The following is a 24,052-nucleotide window of genomic DNA, read 5'->3' as shown; positions in this document are numbered from 1 at the left end:
ATGTGTTTAGAATAGAAGGGACTGGGCAGAAAGGAGAGGAGTCAGGAAGGTGAAGGTATCCATATAAATATTTTTATTTTTCTCTCACTCTCACAGAATGTTGGTTAAGTGTGTTTTGTATTTCTGTTACCTATGGATTATGTATGTCAGTTTCTGATTATAATTTAGAACCAAGTTCTGTTATATGCGTATGTTGTAGGTTTAATCTTTTAAAAAAATTTTATTAAGAGAGAGCAAGAGAGAAAGCACAAGTGAGGGGAGGGGCAGAGGAAGAAGCAGACTCCCCACTAAGTAGGGAGCCCAACACAGGACTTGGGACTCCATCCCAGGACCCTGGGATCATGATGTGATCATGACCTGAGCTTAATGCAGATGCTTAACCAACTGAGCCACCCAGGTGCCCTTGTTCCAATAATTAGTGAGAAAGCATTATTGTAATTACTTAAAATTTTATCAATTCCCTCCCAAGGAAGTTTTGTGTCAGTAAACACATAGATTGTTGAACCCCATATTACTGTTATTGTTGTAGTTTTCGGGTTTCTGAATCATTGAGCATTAGAGTTGAAAAGAAATCTTGATTTAAACTAGTCAGGTTCCGTGGTTTTCTCCATGAAGAAACAGAGTGGTGCGGCCAAAAATTCAAATTTGCCCAAAGTCACATAGCTACCAAGTACCGGAGTTAAAACTTCAGGATTAATTTTATCAGTCTGATGAGTAGTGGGGATAGATTTATACACACATTTATATGGAATCATATGGAAGCAAAAAAGAATTGTTGATTGATGGGGGGAAAACAAATGATTAATCTGGCTTGGAATTGAGTTGACGGATGAGCATACTTCTCTGTTCAGCCCATACTCTTCCTCTCAGATCCTGTAGCTGTGGATCAGGGTATCATCTTCACACTCTGAATAGTGCTGGGGATGACAGAGCCACATTTTTTCTCTGAACCACCCATTTATAGAAGCCTTGTCAACCATCTGTTATAAAATTCTTATAAAATTCTTAGGGCAGAGTATAATATCGTTGCTTTTCTTTAAGCTTTTAAAATAGTAATACATTTCCAATCCTGTCTCATTCAAGATAACCTTTCCAGTAATAGGATTTTGTGTTCCTTAAACTCTTCCCTCACTGATGTTCTAATTTGTATCTGCCTATAGATAACTGTTTGCATTGCTGACATGTTGGGTTTTCCTCATTTCATTCTCATATAGAGTTAATTAGAGTAAGGTGAGTTTGATGGGAACCTCATTTTTTGCTTATGTATATTGGTGGTAATGAGTTTTCAAGTGTTACATGAAGGCGAATTAGTGCTCTGAGGTAACCTCTGAGGGGAAATAAAAGAATTATGGCATGCCTTTTCTTGAGATTTTTGCAAGTGGCTGAATATTTTTGTTTTCTTGAAATTGTTTAGAAATTAGGTATTATTTTGGCTCCATCCATTTTTTGGAAGCTTTTTTGAAATAAATTTCACATATAAAATTTACCCATTTAAAATGCACAGCTGTTTTCTTTTAATGTATTGACAAGGTTGTGCATCTGTCACCAAAACCTAATTTTAGAACATTTTTCAATACCCCAAAAAGAAGCCCTGTATCTAGTAGCAGTCACCCCTTATTCCCTTTTGTTCCCCAGTCCCTTTTAATCACTAATCTACTTTCTGTGTCTATAATTTGCCTATGCTGGACATTCACATAATTAAAATCATACAATATGTGCTCTTTTGTGACTGGCTTCTTTGATTTAGCATGTTTTCAGAATTCATCTATGTTGTAGCATAGATCAGTACTTTATTCCCTTTTTAAGGTCAAATAATATTCCATTGTATGAATGTGCCCCATTTTGCTTATCTGTTAATCAATTGGTGGACCTTTGGGTTGTTACTATCTTTTGGCTATTATGCGTAATGCTGCTATAAACATTCTTGTGTAAGTTTTTGTTGGGACACCTCTTTTCAGTTCTTTTGAATATATACCTAGGGGTAGAATTACTAAGTTGTATGGTAAATCTATTTAACTTTTTGACAAACCACAAAACTATTTTCCAAGGTAGGTACATTTTACATTCATACCCACAACGTATGAGAGTTCAGTCTCTCCACATCCTTGTCAATACTTCTAATCGTCCATCATTTTGATCATAACCATGAGGGTAGTTGTGAAATGGTGTCTCACTGTGGCTTTGCATTCATTTTCCTGATGACTAATGATGATGAGATGTTTTCATGTGCTCGTTAGCTATTTGTATATCTCTGGAGAAGATTTTTCTGTCAAAACTTCCGCCCATTTTTTAAACTGGATTGTCTTTTTATTGTCGAGTTATAAGATTTCTTTATATACTCTGGAAAGAAGTCCTTTGTCACATAGGATTTTCAAATCTTTTCTCCCACTCTGTAAGTGTCGTTTTCACTTTCTTTTTTTTTTTTTTAATTTTATTTATTTATTTGACAGAGAGATCACAAATAGGCAGAGAGGCAGGCAGAGAGAGAGAGAGAGAAGGAAGCAGGCTCCCTGCTGAGCAGAGAGCCCGATGCGGGGCTCGATCCCAGGACCCTGAGATCATGACCTGAGCCGGAGGCAGCGGCTTAACCCACTGAGCCACCCAGGCGCCCCACGTTTTCACTTTCTTGACGGAGTCCTTTATTTATTTTTTACAAAGATTTATTTATTTATTTTTAGAGAGAGAGTGCGTGAGCATGAGCGGGTAGAGGGTTAGAGGGAAGGGGAAGAGAGAAAATCCTGAGTAGGCTCTGTGGTTAGCAGGAGTTTGATCTCACGGGGCTTGATCTCCCAACCCTGAGATCATGACCTGAAATGAACAGTTGGACACTTAACTGATCGAGCCACCCAGGTGTCCCTTGATGGGGTACTTCAATGCAGAAAATTTATAATTTTCATGAAGTCCAAACTACATGTTTTTTCTTGTCACTTGTACTTTGATGCTATATCTAAAAACCATTGCCTAACCCAGTATAAAGAAGGTTTTACTCTGTTTTCTTCTAAGAATTTTATGATTTTAGCTCTTACATTTTGGTCTATGATTCATTTTGGTTAATTTTCGTGTAAGGGGTGAGATAAGGGTCCAACTTCATTTTACTGCATGTGAACGTTCAGTTGTCCTCATACTGTTTACTGAAAAGACTATCCCTGTATCCCCTCTTGAATTATTGTCAAAAATCAGTTGACTGTAGGGCTCCTAGTTGGCTCAGTTGGTTAAGCATCTGCCTTAGGTTCAGTTCATTCTGGCTTTTTACTCAGTATTTAGCTGGTTAAATATTAACTTGGGAGCATGTTTTTTATATATATATTATATACAGATATAATATATATATATTTGTTATATATTCTTATTATATCTATACTGGCAATGTGAGTTTTGCCCCCTCCCCTACACAGAAAGTTTTTTTCTTTTTTATATCACAGAACATATGGTTTCACTTAGCAGTTTAAAAAAATTTTTTAATTTGTTTGTTCTGCTAGTTCAAGTTCATTTGGGACAAGTTTTCCTAGATAAATTTGTCTAAATTTGATTGTGGAAATTAATTTGGAATATGGCTAAAAATACTGATATTGTATTGTTTTTGTCTAATTCAGAAATGAGAAAAGGTTGTTGTTAAGGAAATTATATATGATTTCTTAGTAAATGAATGACAGAGATAAGACAGGGACTTTAGCATTTCCTGAATTCTATTCATGTTCAGTAGCTTTATGGTCTCATTTATAATATTGTATCCATGACAATTTTTACATTAGATTTTTGCAAGTTTCATTATTTGTATAGAGCGATTATGTTCAGGATTTTGGGGGATTGCACATTTATCTATAAAGAATCTAAAGCAGTATTTTTCCAACTTTTCCTTTAAAATACGCTGAGTCTGGTGTTGTCCAGAGCAACTTGTTACAAAAAGACATTTTTCTGAAGACTCCTCTATCTTGAAAAAAATGAGAATTTTGCATTTTTCTCTGTAATCTATTTGTGTTTATTTTAACAAAGTGTAGGCGATTTTACTACAGTCTTTGATTGAACTGACACTCCAGAAAGGTGCCTCTCCTGATTATTTGTTGGCTTCAGTTACTCCCTAGTTCATAGCTCTGTGCTCCAGAGTGTACATGAAAACCCAGTGCAAGAATCCAGGAATTAGTGAATTACAAAGGAATGTTTCTTTCCGAGAATGGTGTGCTTCTCCACTGGAGGGAAACAGGTGTGCTGTGTCCCAAATCCCTAGGTTTGCTTTGCCATCAGGGTGAGATTTTAGAAGTTGCACCTTAACTTTGGACTCAGCAACTGACTCTTTTTTTTTTTTTTTTTAAATGACATTTGCATTGTCCACCTGTTGCCTCCTTTTTCTCTTTGAACATTTTTTTTTATCTCTGACTCTCTTTATAGGGCCCTCTACAGGTTCTTTACTCATGGCCACCTTGAAGTTATTTTGCACGTTTACCTTTATGTTTCATTTGGAAAAGAAGCCAGGTGGTTTCTTGGCAGATTTTGGGCAAATTCTGACATTCAACTTAATTATCTGAAACAATGTTTAGGTCCTAGACAGATTGCTTCATTTGACTTGGCTTCATATGCAAAATCAGTATATTGGAGCACTGTCTCTGTTAATGTTTGGTCAATTAATTTTTTTGGTAAATTCTAATTATTTGACAATTCTTTAATGTTCTATACTAAAATTTAAAGCAGAATTAATTAAAATCCACCTTTATAATCAGTGTCATTTTTTGTTTAACAACTTGAGAAACTTTATTAAAATAGTCATATAAAGTTCTTGTTAAACTGCATGCATCAGAAGTCAGTGCTTGTACGCTTTTTCCACAGTGCTTCTCCACAAAGGAGAAAACCATCGACCTTGGATGTTAGATCCTAATGTAGCTGATGGCCAGAAAGAACCTGACCTATTTCTTTAAGTGGTATAGTTGTATTCAGTTGAATTTTAGTGCTGTCTTCTGAATTATCCCCAAATAGAGTACTTCTTGATTTGGAGTGCTTTCAAAGTTAACCTGTAACTTTAGTTATTGTTCTTATTACTAGAACAGTTAACTAGTTTTTCTTCTCAAAGAGTTACTGAATCACTTCTGTGGTGAAATGGTAAGGTTAACGACTTTATGTAAATTTGGAAGCCTATCTCTAGTATGAAGAAAATAATCTTGTTTTTAGGTGGGATTGAAACTAAGGAATGCCGTGCATTCTTATAATACTTTGCCATTTACAAAAGTTTTTTACATGCCTTAAGTTGTTTAGTCTTACTGAAAGTTTGCTACTGGACTGAGTACATAAGAATATATATTTGGAATCAGTTGAGACCTTCATTTAATGAAAAAAAAAATACTGATTTTTGAGCCTTTACAGTCATTGTAGTCATTGTGAGGATTTTCTTTTACTTACATTTGGCTAAGTCTTGATACTTGTGAAACTGTGAAATAGGTAGTATTGTTTGGGTTTAATACCTTTTATCACGCTTGTAGTTCTTGTCAAGTGAGTAGCCTGTTTCTGTTGAGGGGATGTAACTCTGGAAGGCCGGTGATGCAAGGGGGAAAGTGAGAATTGGAGACTGACCTCTGATCCCAGCTTGTCCTGCTGTACGGTTTAGGGTAGAATCCTAACTGTTCTCTCTTGGCCTCCCCTCATTTTTGCACTAATAAAATTTGGAGGTTTAACTGGATGACCTTCCATATTCCTTCTATGTCCAAAATTCTTTGATTTAAATTTCTTACCTTTGGCTCAGTTCATTCTGGCTTTCTACTTAATATTTAGCTGGTTAAATATTAACATGAGAGCATGTACCAATTTCAGTTTTAAAGATGTTTCTTTCATGATATAATGTAATGTCTTAAATAGATTGATGCATTCATTTCTGTGATATCTGGAACAGGGTCTTGAGCTTAATAGGTACTCACTAAATTTTTGTTGAGTAAATGCATCTTTACTTCTTTATGTGGCTTTGGATTTAAAATGTAAATAATCTTTTTCAGAATTAGAATATGTTTATAGGGAGCTCAAAGTATTTTTATGGGTAGTGTTATCTGAGTTTATGAATGAAAACATTGTTTGCTGGAGTGGATAGGGATTTGAATTTTGAATTAGGGAAGAGGTGCTGACCTTATCTCATATTTTAATTCTGAATTATGGAACTTTGGAAAATAGCTTTAATAGATTTATGAAGTAGGCACTACTATCTCCTTTTCACAGAGCAGAAACTGGGGCTTATAGGTTAAATACTTTGCCCAGAGTAACGCAGCTGGGCAAATTAGAGGAGGGCTGATAATTAAAGGAGGCAGATAAAATCTAGGGCTACTCCTGCATCCTATACTCTTAGCTACCACACTGTACCTTTTATTCATTTTTTCAGTCAATTCTTACAAAATAATCACCTTTTGCAAGACTCTGAACTAGGTCCCTGGGATGTAATGATGCAATGATAAATAACGGAAACTGGGACCTTGTTCCTTTGAAACTAAATAGTTCAGGACATTCTTTCCTGAGATAGATAGATAGATAGATAGATAGATATTTAAATTTTAGAGAGAGGGGGCTTTGTGAGAACAAGTGGGAGGGGCAAAGGGAAATGTCAAGAGAATCTCAAGCAGACTCTGCCCTGAGCCGGAGGCGGGGTTTGATCCGACAACCTTGAGATCAGGATCTTAGCTGTAACCAAGAGTCAGACGCTTAACCAACTGTACTACCCAGGCACCCCCTGAGTTAATATATAGATATATTTTTAAGTGAAACAGAATAATCAAAACAAAATAATCCCTTGTCTTTTTGAGATTAGGTTGGACATACGAAGTACTGAATTTGTGATAGAACATTCTGCTTAAGAATATCTGGCTTGTTAAAAGACATATGGTGGGGGGGAAAAAAGAGATATGGTGGGAAAGTTATTAGAGAATGTCTTTTTGGAATATGTTTATTGTATCGGTGAGAGTTATAAATCTGAACCATAGTTTCTGCCTTTTAGCACTTTTAGGCCAGCTTCAGAAGTAAGATTGATACATGGAAACAGTCTCAAAGGGATTACAGAAAGCACTTAATCAAGATCAGGGTAATATAGTGCCAGTTATCTATATTACTGTTAAGTATGTAAATGATAATGGTGGCCTGGTGAAACATATCTTAAAGGAGAAATAAGTGGCAGTATATTGGGGAGAGGAATGAACAGGAATGACTGTGAGGAGGGATGGTTCTCTTTTTCTAGGCAGAAAGAACATATAGATTAAAGACGTGGATGGGTACAGAGTTGTATATAGAAGGGAAGGACTTTGCTGAAGAATAAGGTTTTATATAATATGGATAATCAAAGAAATACAGATATTTTAAAATATGAGAAATTAGATTTTTTTTTTTTACTTTCAGATATAGAAAATCTAACTCAAATTGGCTGAAACATTAAAGAAATGTTTGTTGTTACATTGTTCTTATGTAGCTGGAAGTCCAAAAGTCTTGCAGATGTATTATTTGATATAATGGCTTCATATTGTCTCCAAGGACACAGGTTCCTGCCAGCTCTCCATTCCGCCCCCTTTGATGATGTTGGGTTAGGCTTGCTGTAGGGGGACTGTAGCATTTTGAGGTGTCATGTTTAGCACTGTCTGAAGAAGAGGGAACTGTTTCTTGCTCACTTTGTCTTTAGGAATGAAGCTTTTCTCACAGTTCTCTCTTGCAGGCCTTCCAATGGGCTTCCACTCATGTCTCATTGGCCAGGATTGGGTTTCATGCCCATTCCTGACCAATCATTGGCAGAGAGGATGGGTTAAATTAATCCGTTAGGATAAAGTGGGTATTTGAGAGTGAACCACAATGACTACTCCAAGAGTGATTTGAACAGTAAGGTGTGTATCAGTGTGTGTGTGTTTGTGTGTATTTGTTCAGCCTTGACATCCACTGTTTCTGGGGTAAATTCTAAGAAAATGTATTTCTCAAGACTTTTACATCTATAGTGAGTGGCTCACCTTTGAATGTCCTTATTTGTAAAAATTGGTGCCTCACCAAAAAGACATCTGGTTTGAGATAAGAATGTAAAACATGTTGACTGATTTAAATGCCATAAACACTGCGAACTCCCGAGTCTTGGGTTAAGCAATGAGAGAATGAGAAAGTTGGAATTTATTTTCCCCCAGATGCATGTTTTATTTAAAAATTTTTAAAAAGATTGTATTTATTAGAGAGAGGGTAAGCATGAGCTGGAAAGAAAGGGAGCTGAGCAGGAAGCCCAAAGCAGGGCTCATCCCAGAACCCTGGGATCATGACCTGAGCCAAAGGCAGATGCTTAACTGGCTGAGCCACCCAGATGCCCTCAAAATGCATGTTTTAAAATGAGCATTTCTAACTTCTGATCCATTGAAAAAAATGTATTTTATAATCTTGGTTATTTGGGGGCCTAATTTGGCAGTTGAGTTTTAAGAGTTGGAAGATGAATTATTTTGTGGGTGGGTGTCTTTGAACGCAATGTTTTTAGGTATACACTGCAAGGGGCTTTGCCTTATTTGGTGTTTTTCATTCTGCTCATTTAGATTTCAGAATCCTTAGATTAGGGCTCTAGTTCGCCATCTATTGGTCTGTGTTTAACACCCTTCTGCTATATTTTGTGGAATTACTATTTATGTGAAGGTACATATATACATTTTTTTAATCAACTAAATTTTCTTTCCCAGGATTATAAAAAGCCAAGTCTAGCATCTCTTTTGGATGTGTATACAACTGTGTACACATATATTAGTTTATTCTTTATGTAATTTGTGACTTCATTCTTAATTGCTTGCTTTTGATATTTGAGAACGATGATTGTGATTGATAGTGTGATTTTTAAGAGTACAAATGGAAGCTGATGGAAATATAGGTGTAGATGCTAGGTGCTGATGAGTTATTGTAACTTTGTGGAGGACTAAGACTGAGGGGTTTTTTTTGACTAGCGGAAGTGACGCATACCACCGGATATTGGTTCTGGTAAGCCACAGAACAGTGTAGAGCATTTCTCATCTTCCTTTTTCGCAGTACAGCATGCCCTTTCTGTCTTGCTGCATTTGATGATTTAACTGCTGGAATCCTTTTGTTGTTGTTGTTGAGCCACTTAAATTCTGATGAATCCCAGAGTTCCTTTTTAAAATCTCAAAGCATTGAATTAATCTTTTGCAACTTTTTCTTTGGTTTTAAAGGATAGTGGAATTATACTTTATGTTATTCTTCGCATTACATTGCATAACTTTTTTGATTTAGAAAAGGTTCCATTATTTTAAGGCCCTGTTTTGGGAGAGGAATAAAATACTGTGCTGACAAAGTGGTCATGAGAAATGATCAAGTGCCTCTACTTTAAATCAACTCTGGTAGGAAAGTGGGAAGTTTTGTTGTGAGATTTGGATTTCTCTATAGAGTTCTTTGTTAAACTTTTAGCATAGCAGTGAACTTCCTTTTGGTGGCGACAGGAAGCATAAATACTCATTGTGTAATGCCATTTGCCTGCTTTGGCGGATCTGCCAAGCCATGACACCCAAAACAAGACGCGTGCTTCTTAACGAAAACTACAGTTCCCAGCGGGCCCGGCGCGGGTGGGCCATCACTTCCCCTCTCGCTCTCGGCTGTCCCTTCCCGGGCTGGCCCAGCGCGGGCCCTGGCCTGCGCCTGCGCAGTAACGACGTGCGCCCTTTTTTTTTTTTTTTTTTTTTTTTTTCCACCCTGGCTGCTGCGGAGCGCTGCACTGGGGCTAGTGCCCAGGCGTGCTGCAGCGTACGGAGGCAGTCGGCTAGGACAAAGGGCGGCAGAAAGCGCTTCACTGGTCAGGGAGCTTGCCACCCGACTCAGTGCGCGTTTAGCCCTGGAATAGTGTGGCACCGACGGCATTAGCTTGTCAACTACACAGTGCAAACAGTTGCTTGCTCACGTCCTCTTGCTCCGCCGCGCCTGCCCGCCTTGCCCCCTCATAGCCGGCGCGCGGCCCCGCCAGCCCCAGCGCGGAGGGAATGTGACGGCGTCAGTGCCTCAGGTTAGCCTCACCTCGGCCGGAGCGAGGGCTCGCTCCCGCCTGCCGCAGTGCCGCGTGGCGTCGCCGCACATCTGGGAGCAGCTGGGTCCCGGCTCCGCGGTCTCCGCAGATGGAGGTGCAGAAACAGCGGCCGCGGCGAGAAGCCATGACTGAGGCGGCGGCGGCGGCGGCGGCGGCGGCGGCCGCGCCTCCTGGCGGCCCGCGGGGGCGGCGCGGCGGGCGCCCCCTGGCGGCGCGCCGGGGCGGAGCGGCCCTTCGCCGCCGCAGCCGCAGCCGGCGGAGGCGCTGCTGTCCCTCCTCCCCGTGTCCCCGGCGCTCGCCCGCTCGCTCGCTCGCTCCATTCTCCCTCCGCTTCAGATTAAAGGGGGGGAGGGAAAAGGAGCTCGGCCGCCATTTTCCCAGTGCCGCCGCCACCGCCGCCACCGCTCGCCGAGCCGGCGGGAGAACCGAGCACCGTAGCGAAGCCGACTCGTCTCACCGCGGCGGCGCGGGGGGGCGGCCGGAGCGCGCTCCCCGGCCGGGAAGAGGCGTGCGGGGGTGGCGGCCGGGGTGCGGGCTCGGGCTGCAGACGGCGGCGCTTGTTTGTGCGGGGCGGGGGGGCGGCTTTACCCTCTGCCCCCGCCCGCCAGTTCTCCCGGCCGGGCTGCGGTCCCCGGCCGTGCCCAGGCCCCGCCGGAGCCGAGGAAGGCCGGAGAAGGGGCCCGAAAGAGAAGAAAAAGCGGCCGCTCCCCGCCGCCGCCGCCTTCCCCTCCCCCTCCGCCTCGCCCCCCCCCCCCCCCCCCGGAAAGTCAGGGCGGCTCCGGGCGTCGGGGGGGAGGAGAGCGGCGGGCCCGGGCCGGAGCCGCCGCCGCGCGCCCCCGCCTGCCGCCGCCGGCCCTCGGCGCCCAGGCCGGGGGCTGTTTGCAAACTGCGCCCATTTTGTGGGGCTGAATCCGCCCGGGCAACGCTCCTCCATCACGTGGTAGGTGCTGCTGCTGCTGCTCCTCTCCTCCTCCTCCTCTCGCTGCCCTTTCTCCTTCTCCTCGCTCTCCCTGTGGCTCCCATTTCTCTCTCTCTTTGTTAGTTGTAACTAGAAAGGCAGGGCAGGGCAGGAAAAATCCCCGGAACTTTAAATGGCCTCTCCGGGCTTCCCCGCTGCGGGTCCGGGGCTGGGAGTCGCCCCAAGGGCGGGGGTGTGCGGGGGCCCTTCCCCACCAGCTGCCGCCTCGTTCGCCAGCTTTTCCTTTGGCGTTCTATTTAAAAATGCGGCCTTAAGAACACGGTTTATTCCCGTTAAAAAAAACCCCAAACAAACTCTGGCTGTCGCCTTGAACTTCTCTTGACTGCAGAAGGCCTTTCTCTGCTGGAAACACACATCTTGCGCGTTTCACGGTGTGTATCGCAACTCTGATTGTTAAGTCAGATGGTTATTTATTTCATGTATTTATTATTTTTGTTGCCTGTATATTGAGGTCACTTACGTTTTCGGATCTAGTCTCCCTCAGGCGGACGTGTTTGTTTGTTTAAAAAAAAAAAAAAAAAAACTAAAGAGGAAGAGGCATTTATTTGCTTTTAAGTGAGTTTGGGGGGCCTGTTTTCCGGCTGTCTTTTGATTCTTCAGCAAATAGTTTGATTGTTTTCCATACGATAAACAACCTTACCCTCGTGTTTTACTTAAAAATCCTTTTGTTTTCCATTGTCGGGATCCCAGTGTGGTTTTTTTGGAGAGACGTTACTTAACTATTGCTTATTGATTGCCTTAGGGGAGAAGGGGTGACATGATGGCGCCACTTTAAATTGCTCTCTTTCCTCTGATTTTTTCCTCCTTTTATTCTGGAGGTCACTGGAGCATTTTTCGTGATCTGTTAATAAAACTATATTTGAGAATGTTAACGATACAACTTGTAGGGCTAGAGTTTGGTACCTTAAGGGTCGGGAGACCGAATCCCGAGCTCCCCAAAGTTCCGAGAAATCTTCCTAGTCCTCCTGCCTCGCCTCCCTCCCCTCCATTCACAATCCTGGTGTTGCCATCTCCTTTGTCACGTGGCTAGCAATCATTGTGTTTTTTTGTTTGTTTTGGGGTGTGTGTTTATATTTTTAAATTGTAGTCCAGAAAAACCTACCCACTCCCCATTAAAGAGATCAAAACATTTTAGTAGTTTTAGTTTGAGAGTAGGAGAATATTTATAATAAATGATAAAATTACATAATCTTTGCCTTGCATAATCATGATATAGTTATAGATTGTTACTGAACTTTGTCTCTGAAGCACTTTCAAGTGTGGAAGGTAGTACATTGGAGTATGTTTGGCATTTTTTAGAATAGTTTGTAGTTTTGATTTTTCCCAGCTTCTTGGGTCTTTTAAGTACCACTGTTTACAAAGGCTTAAGTGGGTGTGTTTTCCCCTCCCCTAACCCCCTTCCATGCGATATACTTGGTTCCTTTTCTAATAATAAACTGCCTAACCAATTTAGAAATTTTCAGTTGTCTGCAGCCATTGTCAGTTAAAACTATTTTTTTTCTTCCAGCAACAGGGAATACTTCTGAGTAATAATTGTTTTCCACCTAAAAGTATTTCGTTTTGTTTCTGTTGCATTTTTGATCCAGAGAATTTTTGCTTTTAATCCTTGAGGTTTAGAATTATTTTATTGTCTGTTTCTTCATATCAGTTTTCCCAATAATTAGGTAAATTCCTATATTATGAAATACCAAGTACCTTTTTCTCTAGTTTTATGTAGGTTCCTTGCCACTTTTCCAATTAAAAGTCTATAGTGAGTTAGTAAATATCTTTAAAAAAAAAAAGTAAAAATGTAATATAGTGATCCTTAAGTATGTATTGATTCGTTTTCTTTTGTATATTTTTAATGGTTTGGGCCATTTTCTTTGCTAACAGTTACATCATGTCATGTGATATATACAGTGTGATGTGTAGTTCTAAAAATAAGGCAAGGTAAAAATGCTCATCCCTTGGGAATTTAAGGAATTTATTATATGTGGGGTAACCGTCCTCAGTCATGGAATTTTGATTTTAATTTCCACTTTGTTTCGCCAACAAAGTATGTAGTTTCTTTGACCTTTCCCGTACTTGATGTATTTGTTAGTGATCTCATGATTTGAGGTGGTTAACTTTTTATTTCTCAAGTATGCACTATTTGGAGGGAAACATTAGATGTGACAAAGATTCTTAACATCTGTGTTATGGTGAAGATGGTTTCTGAGGACTACTGCATTTAAGTATATATAAAATAACTTTTTGATTTGTGTCTGTAGACAGCTGAGAGAGAGATGAATTAATTGTTGAAAAATTTGAGGTAAGGCAGGGTTTTTGGTCCGTCCACTTACATGAATCTGTTGAATGAATTTAGAAGTGTCCTTGCTTCTTTCCTGAAAGCCTTATTCAGAACAATTAGTATTTGACTTTTGTGCTTTACCAAAGTGAGATGTTAAATTTTTGTCTGATTTTCTTTATTCCTGCCTACACACGTTATTTCTGTGGTTAAACCTGCAGAACATTCTTTGATTGTTAGACTTTATCATTATCCTGTTGGGGAAAATTCTGGAAGCTAGAAAATGAGTAAGCCTCGTTCACTTTTGAGCTTTTATCAAGGTGGGAAGAAAGGAAAATACTCCCATTTTTTTTCTTCATCAAACACTGCCAGTGCTCTTTCTTCTTTAGTAATGCTACATTGTAACCAGTGTATCTACATCGTCTCCATTTTATTGGGTTGAGCACAGATTTTAACTGTATTTTAAGGTGAATAACAAGTTTTAGATTTGTTCTGTTTGACATCACCTGAATTATGTAATCTGTAAACATAAGGCCATTATGGGTGGTGATGCTGGTTTGAGAAGGTATTTTGGCATTGAGTGGAGTAAAGCTTAGTTGCCTTGTTATACTGGAAACACAATTTTAAAATGTAAAAAACATGCTAGTCTGTATTGGATTTTCAAAGTTATGGAAAATCCTTTGTTTAAAGAGTAATGCTTATTCCTCTTATATTTAGTCAGCTTCCTTGGGAGGGTTGGTAGGGGTTATTTTTTCTTGGTGAAGCTATTAAGGTACAGAAACTAAGTGACTTCCTTCCTGGAGAGAGATTTTTAAAAATTAATTGATCTCCCCACCCCCAAAGGATTTCTCCTCTGAGTTTAGAAAGGGGGGAATAGTACACACTAAGTATATGGTCTTTGGTGGATTGTCCTAGAACAAATCTCATCATTGAGTGGTTTATTGAGAGTTTTCAAGCACCTTTTCACCACCCTCTTTCTCTGTATTAGGTAAGTTTCTGCCTTGATTGGTTAAACTGTTGGATGTCTCAGGGAGCATATTTTACTTTCGTACCTTTTTACTTTTGATCACTTTATGAAGGAGTACATGCAGGTGTCTCTAATAAAATGGCCCAAGCACCTGGCCTGCCTACTGTGTCAGTGCAATGAATACTTGGACCATGTCCTTTCCCTAAAATAGGACTTGAAATACTTTCTGGAAATCTGAATTCAGACTGGTTTTTTTGAGTCTTCATGTTGATTCTGAATGTATGTTTGAATTGTAGTTTCTGTCCTAATAAATGCTTATTAGCCTCTGGGCATACTTAAAGTTGTGCAAAAATACTTCTGCCTGAGTGCAGTAATTTATAACACAAAATAAGACTTTTTTGTCAGTACTTCCTATTCCCTGGAATGTGAGATCAGAATTCAGTGAACCACAATAATGGTTAGAAAGGACTGTATGAATTAGAAAAGACAAATATCCCACTCTACCAGAGGTCACCAACTCAATTTTGAAGGTCACAAGAAGGGGTAGAAAGTCAGTGGTTTTCATGGGTGTCACTTGCAGATTGTGGGTCATGGGAAAAAGACAATGTATGGAAGGGTCTCTGTTGATTATTAGTTCAGTTATCATTTGTTCCTATATTATACCATGTGCTTGTTTTGTACAATGTAAGGTAAAATGTATAGAAGAAAATAAGCCAGTTGATGTGATTTTCTAAAAAGAACTGAAATAGGCACTTTTTATGTGTGTTAACCTCTTTCATGTCTTTGATAGAATAAAGGTAAAGCTAAAAATGCAGAGTCTGAGGAGACTTTAGTGTAGAGAGCACAACTCATTCATGAATGAAAAACAAGCTTGGGTAGTCTGAAAGAAATTTTAAGAGCATATATGAAGATTTTAAACTTTTTTATGCCAGGAGGCCTTCAACGTGGAGATGTTTTAAATTCTTGGTTTTTATTGTTGTTGTTGTTGTTGTTTAGTGGTGTCTGGCAAATAGTAGCTGTTCAGGAAATGTTACCTTCTGCAAGCCTTGCTTTTCCAAGATTTCAGGCTAGCTCCATAAATTTTAACATTTGAATGCCCGATCCTCCTAGAGAGTTATTTAGCCATACATTTTATTGTTGTTGGTTGTGAATGTGCCCTTTTTTCTCTAGTTCTAATTTTTTTAGAATTACAGTTGCCACCCCAAGCTTTTGAGAGTCAGGCAATGTAAGGTGGAGGTAAATTCAGTGCAGTTTTATCTAAATGTTATCAAAAACTCTGGGTCTTGTTACTTGAACAGGAGTCCCAAATGAGATCTCATTCTGAATTTTAAGTACGGCATATTCTTCCTTGTTTGGAAAAAGTTGCTTGGGAGGCATCAAACTTAATGGAGGCCCTCAAATTTTTTAAAAACGGAGTAGTTTAAGGTCAGAGCTGGTTAAATTCAGTTGGAGGGCAAGTGTTGAGGAATAAAAAAAAAAATGAGTAACAATTTTGTTGTTAGGATGTTAAACCAAAAATTCCTAAAAACTGATACATAGGCTTTCTCTTGCTACTTGCTTTTTGGCCTTTGTGATGGCTTATTAGCACCTCCCCGGGAGGGTGTGAAGGGATAGAGGTGAAAGCTAGTTAGTTTAGTTTCTGATGTTTGCTAGTAGAGAGGCTTTGTGGAAATACTAGTTGATTAAGTTGAACTGTCAGGGAAGTTTCATTAAACTGTTCACATATTGCCATGGAGAACTGAGGATGTTTGAAGACCTCAAGCATGTATCAGAAGAATTGGACTGCTGTTTTTCAGTTACTGATGAATGCTTACCTCTTATTTTTCCCTTTGGCCTCCCAAGGGAATGAAAGAAGGATGTTAGTATTAACTTTTAACATTTTCCTGGCATTGGAAAAGTTGTTTTTTGTTGTTGTTGTTTTTTTAATCATTAATTCAAAACTTTTAAGGGATAAGGTAGGTTTCAGTGAGATCCTTAGAATCTAGTCAGGGACTGTTCACTCCCCAAATCACCTGTTTGCTTTTGAATTGCTAGAACCTTCAAGCAATGTCTGGTTTTAGGATTGTTCAGAAACACTTGTATTATTAGAGTTTGTTAGAAAGAAATGAGATTAAAACACATTTTTCTTTGTTTTATGAGCTAGATTGGTAGGAAATTTGGAGTTCAGGTGATAGGGTAGAAATAGGATAAACTCCAATAAATAGTTTCATACATAGTCATCTTTCAAAATAATTTTGTTTATATGTTTTTAAACACAAATGGGATTATACTCGTTATGTGGCTTGGCTTTTTTTTTTTTCATGTAGCAATATAGAGGTTTTTCAAATTAAGTTATGCAGTTCTTTTTTTTTTTTTTTAAATAACTAGGTTCTAATGTCTTTAAGTTTAGGGTTGGTTTTTTTTTTTCCCTTGTATTACAATTCTTCAGTATAAGAATTATGCATGTTTCTTTATGAGAGTATTTTTTGGGGGTAGGTTCCTAGAAGTGCAGTTACTAGGTAAATGTTTGGGTTAATTGCATTAAAATATTTGATAGATAACTGCTTTCAAAAGGCTTATGTAACCAAATTTAATAGTTAAAAAATTACATTTAAAAAGTTTGCCAGTCTGAGTGCAGGTCCTTGGCATTGTAAATGACTGGAACCTGAGGTAGATGAAGTCTGTCCTAGATTCAGTGATGCCTGCTTCTCATTAGGTGGTTCTCACTTTATGGTCAGACATCCTGGTTAACTTCATAATGGATCTCCATCTGATGCATTTCACATACAATTCTCAGGTTACCTAAGGTGTATTGATTGGTCTTTCTGCCAGGCACTTTGCTTCATGTAGGGGATAGAGATAAAACAAGCCATAATTCATTCTCTCTCTCTCTTTTTTTAAGTGTATACTCTAGAGAAGGAGGGGGACAGACAAGATTGGGAGTTTATATTACATTATGAGCTTTTGCCCAGGGTGTCGTGTGAGCTCAGATAAGCCCCTACAGAGGGAGGGACCCCAACTCAACCTGAAGTGAATGGGGAATACTTGATAGAGCATGTGATCTTGGAGGTAAACCTTGAAAAAGAAAGAGTAGTGTGGGCAAAGGTGCAAAGGCATGGAAAGAGCCTGAAACTATAAATAAGATCAGGTGGCTGGAGTGGGGACGGGTTGGAGATGAGGCTGTGTGTAAAAAGGGGCCAGATATATGCTGTGTGGGGAGTTTGGATTCATCCTCACCCTAGAGTCCCTGAAGGATTTTTAAGAGGAGCACAGCATGTCAGATTTATGTTCTCTTTCCCCTTCCTTTCTAATAATCATTTTGGTAGTGGACGCTAGGTTGAAGGCTTGCTGAGACAGGAAGAAAGAACAGTTGGGAGATTATTACTGCCTGAATTACTGTAGTACATAATGAGGCTCTGAACTAAGGCAGTGGCATTAAGGGTAAAATGAATGTGCCTATCAGTCTACCTATTGAACCCTCCCTCTTCAGCCTTCCAAATTCAGTCAGAAGGCTTTTCTGGAAGCCTTCCTTGACCCCTTCAGGCAAAGCACTGTGCTTTACCTTTGCACCTACTTTCTATCCTCTTATCTTTAGCTTTGATGAAAGTGCTCCTGTAGTCTTTTTATTATTTGTATGTGGCATTAGTGTATGCTTAAATGAGATATCTATGACAGATGGTAAATCAGTAGTTGGGATCAGTGTTCACTCACATGGGGAATGTTGAGCAACAGGAATTGGTTTTTGATTTGGTGTTGGGGGCAGGGAATGGGTTTGGGTATGGGATTCTTGAAGTAGCTGTATGAGGGATGCTGCACCCTACGTATTCTTTAGGTTTCAACTAAGAATTGCTTCCTGTGGGAAGCCTTTTATGACTACTGACTCAGCTTGTGTGAGGGCCTGTTAATGTGGTTCCCTGGGATTTACTGATCACTTGGTAGTGTCTGTCTAGAGTGGTCCTTGTCATTCTTGTAGACACTTAGTGTGGTGATTTGACTATTGTAGGCATTTTCATAAAATGCTTATTGGAGATCATCAGTTGGTGTTCCCTCATTGACTTTCGTCTGAAGACTAATATTCGAAGTCTGGAGTCTAGCAATTAAGGCCCTTCCAGTTTAAACCTAGCTTTCAGCTACTTAGGATAGTAGTTGAAAGCTTTAGATTCAGAGATTTGAATTGGAATCTTCCTTCGGGAGCCCTAGTAGTTTTTTGATCTTGGGCACATTACTTAACTTTTGAGCATAACCTCATCTGTAAAACGAGAATAAGAGTACTTTTTAATGTTGTGAGGATTAAATGAGAGCATATGTATAAAACAGTACAATGACATAGTAAAAGGTCAGTTAATACTAGTGAACAGCAGTTGTAATAATAACTTATCCTCCAGTCAGATGTGTGTTTCCCTTAGTAATTACAAACCCAAACCGTATTCAGTTAAGAGAAGCCTTGTTGGCATGGGAACATGTTAGGAACTAGGGTGGTGTGCAGCCCCCATTAGTTCATTTTATGATAAAAATTTTGCCTCCTATTCCATAACAAAACATTTGTTTCCACGTAAAAGAAGTACTTTCCGGTGTGTCCCATTATGTAGCTTTCAGTATTTATCAGATATCACTACAAAGCTGCATTCCTCCCCTCTTCCTCTTCTTGAGAAGCTGTACATGTACCACTTGGTTCATACAAAGTGTTCTGTGGATCATCTCGCAAATCCTTTCCCATTATTTCAAGTGTGTTAGTTTCTTGGTTAGAATTTTCTCATCTTTCTCCGCATAGCAGAGTGTTGTCTTTTGACCACTCTAGCCCAGTCAGTAAGTACCCATAGTGCTTACTGTGTTCCAGGCTTTAGATGAAGTTAGTGAGCATGCAGAAGAAGGGTGCTAAGGAACTTTGTCATTGTGGAAATAGAATTCATAAATTGACAGTTGGGGAACATTCAGATAATTTGAATTGAGTGATGCTAACTTTAAGTGCATTGTACAGTTTAAGCAGGAAGAGAGTGATGTGAATCTGAACAGTCTGGAAAAGTTTTTGTGGAAATGCCATGGTATTGAAGTATTAATTAAATACTGGCCTAAAGGTTAAGAAGGGTCTTCCAGGTGGAAGCCGCAGCATAGGCAAAGTTTATGGAGCTGAGAATCTGGGCGAGTTCTAGGTCCATTTGACTGGATCTACTTGCTGTGATACTGTATTAAATTTCATCTTGGAAAATTTGGACTCCTGAGAAAGGCTTGAGAGCTATTCAAGGGTAGAGAAGTGAGGTAATAAAAATGTACAGACTGGATTGAAGGACCGAGGCTGTCAGGAGGTTGTTAGCCTAATTTAGGAGAGTGTTAATGAGGCCCCAGACTGGGTTTGGGTTGATAAGGTTAGGAATGGAAAGGATATACCACCACAATAGCCTGATGAGAAATAAATGAAGGGATTTCATCATGAAGGAGATGAAGTTACAAAGGAAAAAGACTCTTCTGTCTTTAAGAGCCTTCACATTTTGTTCGTGTCATTTATTTGGCCCTCCTGCAGACTTTAGCCCCTTCCAACTTCTGTATTTCAGCTTGGAGGAAGTGTGGCTGATTGTGCTGTGGTGACCACCTTAGTTTCCCTCCTTGCTGCACCCTGTCTGGAATTGGCAGCAGCTTCATTGGTGCTCTTTGCCTTTTTACTTCCTTATAATCCATCCTGGCTGCCTGGTCTCAAAAGCACAGTTCCTATGTGTCACTCCCTATTTGAAAAACCTTTAATGACATTCAGCTGCCTTTAAATGTGAGTAAAGGCTGGCTATTGAACGTTGTCCATTAATGACCTGGCTTCATACTGCCTTTCCACTTTTTTCTGTACTGTTTCCTCTGTTAAAATATGCTTTATATTTCAAGCAAATTGATCCTTTTCTTTTAGCTTCCAGGATGTCCTATGTTTTCCCACAGCCTTGCCTTTTCCCATGCCATTTCCTTTCACTGGAATGTCAAATTATCATTCTCTTTCCTTAGCCTTTTGCATGATGACATTTTAGCTAATTTTCAAGTTTCAGTTGAAATTGGGACAACCTCATGGATCCTTCCCTAACCATCTTTCCTGCTCTTTATTTACTTGCAGATTAATGAGGTAATGGTGGGGAGGAGGCTAATAGAAGCTGCATTATGGGCAAACTTTTCTTTCTCATCTGATTTGTGCTTCTGTTTCCAGTGAAAGTGTGGTTTGTTGGTGAGCCAAATCGCCAGACCCCTCCCCTTGGGTCTCTGCAGTTTATCAGCATTTTTGCAGAGTGGGGTGCTGCTGGATTTTTCTTGTAAAGCTGGTGTCCTGTCTTGGGAACTCTAAAGGAATAAGGCAAGGTTTTCATTTGTAGATGTGGAGTTAGTTCTGACTTGTGGCATTTGAGGCAACTGGATTCATTTTGCTTTCTAGAAAGAAAACATTAATGTGGACAATGGTTAAAAAAAAAAAAGGTACATCTATATGTATGTATAAAGTCTGTGTCCAGGCAGTGGTTTTCTATTGGAACATGTGATTTTGCCCCCTAGGGGACATTTGACATGTCTGGAGGCAATTTTGATTGTCATAACTGGTAGAAGGGTGCTGCTGGCATCTAGTGGGTGGAGCCAGAGATGCTGCTAACTGTCCGACATCACACAGGAGAAGCCCTTCCCCCACCACAAAAAATTATTTGGCACAAGATGGCATTAGTTCTGGGGTTGAGAAACTGCCCTAGGAGTATATTTTTGCTTCCCAGCTGCTACTTGTGTTAGGTGGAAGTTTTTCCTTGAACCTGTATTTCAGTTTAGACCAACAGAATCATAAGCAGGAAGAGACCCTGAAGGTCACATAGTTGAACTTTATCCCAACTTGTATCCTTCAGGACACTGCAAGATAATAATAGGTGTAATGGGGGGGGGGTGGGGAAGTGTTCATTCGGTTTGATAAAAGCAAATATTTAAGTATTCAGTCTGATGAAGTGCATTGTGAATCTCCATCAGGACATTTTTCCCCAAGTTTGTTTTCTTGCTGAACCCATCTTTTATCTTCCAGTCCCCAAAATGCTTCCTTGGAACTCGGGGGGAACCATGAGTACCTCGCTCAGTCTTTTATAGCCCTTTTTTGGGGGGTCTCTTCAAACTTACTGCAGGATCTGAATTAATGTCAGTGACAGCAGGTACATTAGCTCATCTGTATTTATGTGTCAGGTTGTGGCTTATTATATGAACTAAAAATTGGGATATTTTAGGTTTCTTTATTCTGAATGTACCAGTACAACTTTATTGTCTGTCCCCACTGGTAAATTGGAAGTTATAATCCCATGCTGAAACCTATTGCCCAGGTTGTTATGAGGATTAATAAGTTAATTATAGCTTCTAATGCTTTGTATTCTTTGGAGAAAGGTTATCATAAGCTGTTTTTGTAAAACTGCTTAAGTTTGAGAGTCTTTTTCTGCTTTAGATTGTTGAAGGGTGAAGCTTTTGGGTCTCAGGTGGGATGGGAATCATTGCTTTAAGGAACATTTTGCTCAGTATGTTAAATTATGAAAGTTACTGTGGCATTTTGCCTTACTCACATTTTTTTGTTAAGAATTTGTATTTTATTTTTACTGCTTTTCCTTTTATTATGCAAGTAATACATGCTTGATGGTGGGGACATTATATATACTAGAAAACAAAAGACAAAGGAATCTTAGGATCTATTTTCTTTAAACAAAAATGAGCCAGTAGTATGAATTTTGTTTTTTGTAATACCTTTTTATTTTTTCATTTAACAGTGGAGCAAGCACTTTTTCAAGTCGGTAAATATAGTTCTATATTGTTATTATTATGGTTGCATAGTATCCCATTGTATGGCTGTTGCATAATTTAAGCAAATTGTTGGGCATTTGGTTTGCTTTCTTTTTATTGTAAGCAGCATCATGAAGTATTAAAAGTAGCTCTAGGGGTGCCTGGGTGGCTCAGTTGGTTAGGCGTCCAACTCTTGATTTTGGCTCAGGTCATGATCTCAGGGTTGTGAGATTAGACCCTACCTGGGGCTCCACCCTGGGCATGCAACCTGCTTAGGATTTTCTCTCTCCTGCTCCCTCTGCCTCTCCACCCCCTACTTGTGCTCTTCACCCACCTCCCCAAAAAGTAAATCTAAACATACAGCAAAAATCAAAGAACAGTTCTAAGCTTTGGTACTTTATGGCAGTTGCAGCTAATATCGAGTGCTGACTGGATTTGCCATGTCCATTTTTATTTGAAAACAGTGATGTTTTAGGGACCTATTTGCTTTATGTATTTCTTGTGCATTAAAAAGTCTTACTGAAATTTATTCCTTTTAAATTTGCTTTTTGTTGGTAGGTTATAGTAATAGTGCAAATAATGGGTGTTTGTGTCTGGCACTAGGTTAAGTAATTGAAAGTATTTTATTTAATCATCAAGCAGCCTTGTGTGGTAGGCTGTGTCATTTTGCAGATGAGGAAATTGAGGAACACCATCAATAATTTAAATGAGGGTAGAGCCAGAATGTGAAGCTGGGCCTGTTCCGCTTACTTACAGAGGAGTGTGCCTTTGGGGGTAATATTGAATCTCAGCATAGTAGTTCAAGTCAGGAAAGGGGAAGGATGAAGATTTCAGTCTTCTTTTTTTTTTTTTTTAAACACTATTGTTTTGATACAGAAAGATAAAGATTTAGGGGTTAGGAATGGAATTCCTTCTGAAGAGGTTGCTTTTCCCTTTCGTTCCTTTTCACCCTCCCTACTTATTTAGATGATTGTTTTAGTAACTACTCTTTCCAGTGCCTCCTGTGGGGATATGGAGACCAAGGAGAGTGTGTGTAAACAAAATAAACTCTGCCTTTGAGATGTACATGATTAATGTCAAGTTCACAGGTATACTTTCAGAGGGTCAGAGAAATCTTGAAAGAGTTGGGATTTGAGCCAGCAGATTTTTAAGTTGTGAACTTTAAGGAATTGTATAATTCTAAAATAACTTTGGAATGTTTACTGCTTAAGTACCTTCTTTGGTGTGATGTTAATTATGACCCTTTTTATGTGTGCTGGGTGAGCCTTGGTTTTCCTGAGTAAGTTTTGTGTAAGCTATGTAACATCTGTGTCCTTGCCTGGGCCCTTGTGGGGAGATTGTTTCCTGCCGTGGCTGAGACTTAACTGCAGAGTTCTGGGTTAGTAGAGTACAAGTACTCACAAGTACTCTTCTCACAGGTTGTATTGATCATCTTATACTGATAACATCCCTTCCTTCTTTGCTGTTATCAACTGTGTATTGATGTCCTTTCAAAAGAGGAGACATTCTTCATGGGAAAGACCTGATAGTGATTTTTGTTAATGGGAGAAAATCCTTTGCATGTTATAAACCTAACTCAGTATATTTTTGAACAAATAACGTGAACATTGGTTCAGTTGCTCTTTGGTCTGTAGCACAACTGTTTATACTATATTAGGAATTATTACTAAATTTAAAATCAAATAGGGAAAATGGACATAGAACAGTTTGTGACACATAGAATGCCATATGCCAGAAAAGTCCCTAAGGATAAAGCTCTTTTTAAGCCCCAGAAGATCTAGTTATTTCATAGGATGTTTATTAAAATACAATCTTAGAACAAGATTAACTTTTGGTAAATTACATAGAGAAATAGACATATTTGACTTTTAAGTGTACTAGTATTTGTAGAGATGGGTTTCTCAGTCATTTGCTTAAATATTTCAGTATTAGTAATTTGAATTGTCATACTTTAAAAGAATCTTAGTGTATTCCTCTAGGAATACCAGTGTTGGTATTGATCTAGAGATAAAAAATGTTTGACTAAATTGGAAGTTGCTCTTCTTTTTTGGGGGGGGGGTTGGGTTAGTTCAGTGATATGCAAATTTTTTTGGTTTCAGGGCC

At 39.4% G+C, this 24,052-nt stretch overlaps 1 protein-coding gene across 5 annotated transcripts in view; it reads left to right on the top strand.

Moving 5' to 3' along the window:
* Nucleotides 1–24,052, top strand: part of KANSL1 (KAT8 regulatory NSL complex subunit 1) — a 182,916-nt gene that overhangs the window by 17,389 nt on the left and 141,475 nt on the right. For 2 of the 5 annotated variants that reach the window (XM_032321015.1, XM_032321010.1), the window contains exon 1: nt 10,826–10,940. The exons of 2 other annotated variants lie outside the window; for them this stretch is intronic. The gene's annotated coding sequence lies outside the window, so the exon portion shown is untranslated. Of the gene's footprint in view, nt 1–10,825; nt 10,941–11,028; nt 11,351–24,052 lie in introns of those variants that run through there. One more of the 5 variants, XM_032321014.1, reaches the window with a different exon arrangement.

This window comes from Mustela erminea, chromosome 18 (assembly GCF_009829155.1).
Source record: "Mustela erminea isolate mMusErm1 chromosome 18, mMusErm1.Pri, whole genome shotgun sequence".
In the NCBI taxonomy this organism is placed as follows: Eukaryota; Metazoa; Chordata; class Mammalia; order Carnivora; family Mustelidae; genus Mustela; species Mustela erminea.
This window is presented reverse-complemented; position numbering and strand designations above follow the sequence as displayed.